Source organism: Schistocerca americana, chromosome X (genome assembly GCF_021461395.2).
Source record: "Schistocerca americana isolate TAMUIC-IGC-003095 chromosome X, iqSchAmer2.1, whole genome shotgun sequence".
Taxonomy (NCBI): Eukaryota; Metazoa; Arthropoda; class Insecta; order Orthoptera; family Acrididae; genus Schistocerca; species Schistocerca americana.
This window is the reverse complement of record NC_060130.1, coordinates 273,288,072-273,296,490: the sequence shown is the minus strand read 5'-3', so window position 1 is coordinate 273,296,490 and position 8,419 is coordinate 273,288,072. Positions and strand designations below refer to the sequence as shown.

At 44.2% G+C, this 8,419-nt stretch overlaps 1 pseudogene; it reads left to right on the top strand.

Moving 5' to 3' along the window:
• The first annotated feature begins 8,017 nt into the window (after nucleotides 1-8,017).
• LOC124557618 lies at nucleotides 8,018-8,135 on the top strand (annotated as a pseudogene).
• The last annotated feature ends 284 nt before the right edge of the window (nucleotides 8,136-8,419 follow it).

Here is an 8,419-nt window from a genome sequence, read left to right as displayed (position 1 = left end):
TCTCCATGAAGCTGGGCTACGGTCCCGCACACCGTTAGGCCGTCTTCCGCTCACGCCCCAACATCGTGCAGCCCGCCTCCAGTGGTGTCGCGACAGGCGTGAATGGAGGGACGAATGGAGACGTGTCGTCTTCAGCGATGAGAGTCGCTTCTGCCTTGGTGCCAATGATGGTCGTATGCGTGTTTGGCGCCGTGCAGGTGAGCGCCACAATCAGGACTGCATACGACCGAGGCACACAGGGCCAACACCCGGCATCATGGTGTGGGGAGCGATCTCCTACACTGGCCGTACACCACTGGTGATCGTCGAGGGGACACTGAATAGTACACGGTACATCCAAACCGTCATCGAACCCATCGTTCTGCCATTCCTAGACCGGCAAGGGAACTTGCTGTTCCAACAGGACAATGCACGTCCGCATGTATCCCGTGCCACCCAACGTGCTCTAGAAGGTGTAAGTCAACTACCCTGGCCAGCAAGATCTCCGGATCTGTCCCCCATTGAGCATGTTTGGGACTGGATGAAGCGTCGTCTCACGCGGTCTGCACGTCCAGCACGAACGCTGGTCCAACTGAGGCGCCAGGTGGAAATGGCATGGCAAGCCGTTCCACAGAAGTACATCCAGCATCTCTACGATCGTCTCCATGGGAGAATAGCAGCCTGCATTGCTGCGAAAGGTGGATATACACTGTACTAGTGACGACATTGTGCATGCTCTGTTGCCTGTGTCTATGTGCCTGTGGTTCTGTCAGTGTGATCATGTGATGTATCTGACCCCAGGAATGTGTCAATAAAGTTTCCCCTTCCTGGGACAATGAATTCACGGTGTTCTTATTTCAATTTCCAGGAGTGTAAATGCTTCAAAGTGTATACACAAAGGTTACTGTGTTAGATCCCACCCTCCATTAATGTGATGAATTTATAACATCATAAAGATGTGCATTTGTTTGTCGAATTTCACCTTACGTTTGCTGCACTGTATTAGAAACTGAAAAGAGAAATAAAATTGTGATTACTCATAAACTATCACTGACAGAAAAACAGTTTTCAATTCAGCACTCAAAATACAACTAGGATCACAACATTTTTTATCAGAAGTAGAAAAAAAGTTTTTTTTTGTAGAACAGTGTTATTTGTCCTTTGCCATCTGTCCTATCAGCATGCGAGAATGCTGAATGTGCGTTAATGTCCGCGATGATGTGTAGTCTTTTGTTCTAGGAGAAACCTGTTATTTATCTATGGTCAGCGCGTTGGAGTGCCACGCACGGGGGCCCGGGTTCATTTCCCGGCCGAGGTGCGAGATATTCTCCCCTCAGGGAATGGGTGTTGTGCTGTCCGCATCATCATTTCATCCCCATTGTCGACGCGCAAGTCGCCCAATGTGGCGTCGCACTCAATAAGACTTGCACTTGGCGGCCGAACTTCCCGACTGGGAACGCCCGGCCACTGACGCCATACGCTCATTTACATTTCCATACCCTGTTATTGTCATATATTTTGTTGGTAGACCAGTCATGCATGTAGGGTTCCTGTAAACAAGCAACATCTGCCTCTACCTCGTCCATCAAATTATTTAGTTCTGTACAGACCATTCAACATCGCATACAGTTCAATTTTACGATCTTCACGACGGGGGATATCTTATGCATACGTAGTTCTTGGATCTAATTTCTTTAAAATCGAACTGAAATCACCCGTGTGATTGTACACGCTGTTTAGGTCCAAAGACTCTCCCCTCCGTGTGCATACCACCCAAGTAGTCACCAGACCTCTCGTTTACTGGAAATTGGAAATTTGTGGTAAGGGCTTGCAGGACCAAACTACTGAGGTCATCAGTCCCTAAGCTTACGCACTACTTAATGTAACTTAAACTAACTTACGCTAAGGACAACACACACACCCATGCCCGAGGGAGGACTCGAACCTCCAACGGGGGGAGCCGCGCGGACCGTGACAAGGCGCCCGAGACCGCGCGGCTACCCCGTGCGGCAGCTCTCGTTTATCAGTCAGGTTTTCTGTTGGTAGGAACATGCGATCAGTCTGTTCCATAGTTAGGTAACATATTTTCGTCCCTACTGGGTGGTTAAGTAACGTTACTAACTGTAGGGCAGTTTGAAATACATCTCTGTTTTCGAGTCTGCTTAAGCGTAGATTCTCCCCAAGGTCCCTGTAGTCAACTGTTGTTCCTTTATCGTATTTCTGGTTGTTGTTCGAATCTTGCGATGTGTAGATTTGCTCATATGTGTTTGTTGTTAATACTGCTGTGGCAGTCGCGTTTCCCTTTGTCATGTTTTCTCTGTTGTTTGTCCTGTAATAGGTCGCGTTTGTTGTCTGGGTTGTTGATGGGTATGCCGTGCATGAGTTTTTGGTTTGTCTGATATGCTTATGGTTTCGGTATGTTGCTTGTCGCCGGCCGGGGTGGCCGAGCGGTTCTAGGCGCTACAGTATGGAACCGCGCGACCGCTACGGTCGCAGGTTCGAATCCTGCCTCGGGCATGGATGTGTGTGATGTCCTTAGGTTAGTTAAGTTTAAGTAGTTCTAAGTTCTAGGGGACTGATGACTTCAGAAGTTAAGTTCCATAGTGCTCAGAGCCATTTGAACCATTTTTGTTGTTTGTCACTTATAGTTTCTGTATTTGTGTCTTCACATTCTTATTTGTCTGTTTGTATTGTAGGAGTCTTCGTTTTATGTGCAATCTGTACTTTGTGATGCCGCATCCGGATTTCGTTGTTGATGGTTCAACATGGTTCAAATGGCTCCAATCACTATGGAACTTAACATCCGAGGTCATGAGTCCCCTAGACTTAGAACTACTTAAACCTAACTAATCTAAGGACATCACACACACTCATTCCCCAGGCAGGATTCGAACCTGCGACCGTAACAATAGCGCGGTTCCGGACAGAAGCGCCTAGAACCGCTCGGCCACAGCTACCGGCGCTGTTGATGATACTGTGTTTATTTTTGTATGCTTGTCTTAATTGTTGTGTTCATTTGTTTTGAATCTTATTGTGCTACTTGTTATTCTGATGTTGTGTGTGTCATACTCAGGCTGTAAATGTATATGAATGTCTCCCAGAAGCCTTGATGTATTTACATGTTGTCTGATTTATGTGATTTCGTTGATCTCTCGTTGTCCCTGCAGACTGCTTCGTCTTCCAGCTCCTCCATTCTTAGAATAATCGTAGTCTGGAAGGACGCCCAGTTAAACAAGCCATGTTTAATCTGCCTATCTACGCATTAGTCAATGACACCTTGTATACATGCGTCATCAGTGTAGCCTGTGATATGAACCTATTTGTTTATTGTACGTAATGATATTGGTGGCACTGTCTCGATGTCTGGGTCAGTGGTTTGCAGTAGCCCCATTTTTGCCCCCATGGTACCTCATGCTGTCATGCTCTTGTTCTGGTGCATGGTAATTTGTGTTTACACCTACTGTTGTGATAGGGGAGTGATGTGTCTCCCATGTAATCTTGTACCTTCTCAGTGAACATTGTTGACATCGTATTCTGTCTGCTGAGTTTGCCTTTCATATAGCCGTTTGTGTGTTGTTCATTGTGGTCCCCCTTCTTTATCGCAGAGTGTGTTTCGGTATTTTCATGGGATGCAGCCAGTGGTTGCCTCTTCCTGACAGTCTTCCTTTTTGTGTCCCAGCTTTTGCACGTTTTCCACTCACCTGCTTCTTGTCACAATGTTTAGGTGGATGTCCAGCAGCTCAGACATTTTTGTACAGTTACATATTCTTTAATGGTCAGTTCTTCAAACTTTATATAGACCCTGTCTCTTTGGAGTAGTAGTAGGCGAGCCCTGGGGGAGACCTCAACTATGTAAACTGTACGCGACCCATTTGGTCCTGTCTCGAATTTTATTGATACTTCTTCGTTAATTTCTTCCTTTTAAATGTGTTCACTCACGTTTATTCGTACATTTCTTCTAGGAAGTCCTTATCTGTCATGTAGTAGGTATCTGATAGATGTCGGAAGTATTCTAAGTTTTCTGGGTTCAAATGATTCAAATGGCTCTGAGCACTATGGGACTTAACTTCTGAGGTCATCAGTCCCCTAGAACATATAACTTCTTAAACCTAACTAACCTAAGGACATAACACACATCCATGCCCGAGGCAGGATTCGAACCTGCGACCGTAGCGGTCGCGCGGTTCCAGACTGCAGCGCCTAGAACCGCTCGGCCACCCCGACCGGATTTTCTGGGTTTCAGGTATTTGATATTGTTTAGTTGTGCAGTTCTCGTTATGATTTTACTTTTTTTTCCTCCTGTGTCTCTGCTTCCAGAATTACTGTATTTCCTGCCGACCTGATGGCCTTGATTTTGATCTATCTTTTCTGTGGTTGATAGTCTTCGTAGGGTTTCTCCTACAGCCTTTGCATCTTGATTGTATGCAGATTTGAAGAAAAGAACACTTGTTTGTTTGCCTTTAGCTTAGTCAGTGCATTTTTAAACCTTAGGTTTTGGTTTAAATGTTGCGCCGGTTTTCTTCTTGACAGTCTGTTATTTCTGCGTCTAGGCGGCGGATTCTGTCTTACGCATCTGGGGCACTAGCAGCAGCCGGTTCTTTCCGCAGTCTGTGAAGTAATCCAAATAATGTGTTCCTCCAGGCTGTAATGAAGAATGTATCCCGGACCTGCCCCATTTGGAGCTATACACACGGTGTCCTTACGCCATGTGGCATCCAGCTTTCTGTGCAAGACCGAAAGAGTTCTGGGAATATGCTCCCGCACTTTCATTCATTTTCAATGAGTAGTTCATATTTTAAGTTACTTTGTTGATCTCTTCCTTAGGTTTTAAGGAGCAGTGTATAACTTGGGAAAATTAATCCTTCCGTTCCGTCTTTCAATACAAAAGAGGTGACAAGCTGAATAGCGATAAGGTGTGAGTGGAAACTTGGCTGCCAGTAAGGTTGCTTGTTACGCTGCTTCCAGGAAACAATTCCTGATGCTTCTGGCTGAAACGTGGGTAAGATGTTGCCCTTAATTGGTCATACGGTTGCGGTGAGATTAGTAATGTCTACTCGCCTGATGCAACAGCATGAGCCGGCCGTGGTGACCGAGCGGTTATAGGCGCTTCAGCCCGGAACCGCGCTGCTGCTACGGTCGCAGGTTCGAATCCTGCCTCGGGCATGGATGTGTGTGATGTCCTTAGGTTAGTTAGGTTGAAGTAGTTCTAAGTTCTAGGGGACTGATGACCTAAGATGTTTAGTTCTTTAGTGCTCAGAGCCATTTGAACCATTTGAGCCAACAGCATGACATGCGTGTGCAGCTTCCTTGGACTACAGACACAAAGACTGATACACGCGTGCCACAACACGGCCAACGTGATGGGGCATCTCTAAAGGAACAGTCAGTCTCTCACAGACGCACAGTACGCTTAAGCTGACTTTCAGATAATGACACAAATTGCTTTTGTCGATGTCATCTTCAAATGTCTAAAACGGTTATTAATCTAGCACAATTCTGTAAACAGTAGAGCACCCCTTTGGTAAAGCAAATACAGTTGTTAGTGACTCACGATTTTACGTGCTGTCTGTGGTTGAACAACGTTGAACAACAAAAATAGGGTAAAAGTTTGAAATTATCAAAAAATTAGGTATAAGATAAAGGGGCAGTCGAGTTATATTGGCCTACAGTAAGTACAAGCACTTAGAGGGAGCAGCAGTCATGGAAGACCAAGAGACGAGTAATCGGATTAAAAAAGGACGTATCCCAGCGATGAAGTTTCTCCTACACTTGTAAAATTACCTTAGGCTCCTGTAGACCATCACAAGTAAGTGTAAACAACGGTAGATTTCCCATTAGCTTTGGTCAGTTAAGAGCGTACTCACGTTACCTATACATTAGATGTATTGCATACCCATAGAACTTTACCTCAAATCGACCGCTTTGTTTACGTTTGCGATCAGTTTCTTACTACATTTCGCCGGCCGTAGTGGCCGAGCGGTTCTAGGCGCTACAGTCTGGAGCCGCGCGACCGCTACGGTCGCAGGTTCGAATCCTGCCTCGGGCATGGATGTGTGTGTTGTCCTTAGGTTAGTTAGGTTTAAGTAGTTCTGAGTTCTAGGGGACTGATGACCACAGTAGTTAAGTCCCATAGTGCTCAGAGCCATTTGAACCATTTACTACATTTCCCTAGAAACCGGAAGCGGTAAACCGTCTAGATTTTAGAAATTGAGTAAGGCTATATAAAGGGCCGCGTAATCTACGGAACATTTTTGTTCCACATAGTAATCCTCGTGCCTGTTACTTAAAAATGAAAGGTATTTATAGCAAAATTGAAATTTTCGATGTTTGATTTAGGTTTTATTCTAAAATTGTTGATTTTTAACGTGAAACAGAGGGATGTTGTGCAAATAAAAGAACACAGATTTATCATAAAGCAGCAGAAAACGCAATTTCGTAAAAAGCAAAACAAGATAAAACTTAAACGACACCACGAAACAAAAATATATCGAATATCGCTTCATTACTTCGTAGAGTTTGTATAAAACATGTTTTTGCTATTCATAAACAACTTTCGTATTCAGCAATTCTGGCAGGAAACTCTTGCCCTTGATCATGATGAAGGACGTTCTAGTGAGTACAAAATAACGACAGTAATTATGCAGATTTTTTATGTTTTCTCGTTTAAACTGTACTTGCATCAAAATTAATTGCTTTAGTTACATAAAGCGCAGAAGTTAGCGTTCAACTAATTTTTATAGCTTATAAAATGCAATTTATATTCTGTAAGGATACAATAGACTAACAATGTCCTCTAATTACGTGCAAAACAGACAACCAAACAAAAAACGACATTAAAACACCGGCTCCCAGTTACTCTCTTATACATTCATTTCTGTTCCTTTGCCAATCAGTGCTACCAATACTACCTGTAATCTTACCATTTACTACGCGATTTATGTGCTGTACAAAACTATTGAACCGTAGTTCGGTGAGAACACTGCTATCCTCAGTGAAAGTGAGGAAACATTACGGGACCTCTTGAATGGAATCAACAGTCCGATGAGAGCAGGATGCGGACTGAGAGTAAAAAACGAAGGAAGTAATGAGTAGCAGCAGAAATAAGATTACCGACAGACGTAACATGGAATTTGAGCCTAACGTAGTAGAGGATGTGAAGGAAGTCTGCTACCTAGGAGGGAAAATAATATATGACGGTGAAGCAAGGAAGATTTAAGAAACAGAACTGTGCAGGCGAAGGGGGCATTCTTCTCTGAAGGAAATCTGCTAGTATCAAACGTAGACTTAATTTTAGAAATAAATTTTTGAGAATATTCAAAGGAGCACAGCATTATATCTGAGTGAACCATTGCCTATGGTGACACCGGAGAAGAAAAGATCGGAAAGCTCTTGAGAGTGGTCGTACACAAGGACACTGAGAATTAAATGGACTGATAAAATAAGATATAAGGAATTTCTCCTCAGAACAAGCGAGGAATATGTAGGTAACACTGACTATAAGAAAGAACAGAATGATATAACATGTGTTAAGACATAAGAGCCATAAAATGCAAAAAACTTCTGTGGAAGATAGAGATTGGTATCTGTTCAACAAATAATGTAGCACATAGTGGGTAAGTGCTTTTCTGAGATGAAGAGGTTGGACCGGGAAAAGACGTCGTGGTGGGCTGATGAAACCAATCAGATGACTGAGGGCCCACAAAAAAATGGTTCCACAGTCCGGCGGACATTTACGCTCTATGTAAGTGGTAGTGATACAAAGATAAGAGTAGAAATTCAGACAACTGGTATATTAACGGAGGTGCCTTGTATACGGACTTGCAGTTAGTAGAAACTTGGTTTAAATCCCAGTCCAACAGTCCTTACTGCTAACACGCCAACTAATCAAGTTGAATGTCGTAAAGGTTCTGTCAGAAAGGCTAATTCCGTCCGTTGCCTATGTGAAATTTTAAGCTTATGTTCCATCTCATATTGCGTTATTCTTGACAGGTAGGGCATACGATTACAAGAAAATCTGAAGTGGTATTACTAACAAAGTGTCAACGGCCTTGCCGCAGTGCATACAACGGTTCCCGTCAGATCACCGAAGTTAAGCGCTGTCGGGCGTGTCCAACACTTGGATGGGTGACCATCGAGGAAACCATATGCTGTTGCCATTTTTCGGGGTGCATTCAGCCTCGTGATGTAAACTGAGGAGCTACTCGACCGAATAGTAGCGACTCCGGTCAAAGAAAACCATCGTAACGACTGGGAGAGCGGTGTGCTGACCTCACGCCCCTCCTATCCGCATCCTCAGCTGAGGATGACACGGCGGTCGGATGGTCCCGATGGGCAACTTTTGGCCTGAAGACGGAGTGCTTTTTTTTCATTACTGGCAAAAATGAAGGATTCTTTCCCAGCAGACCAGAGTCACACTACAGATATAATAAGACGGAATTAT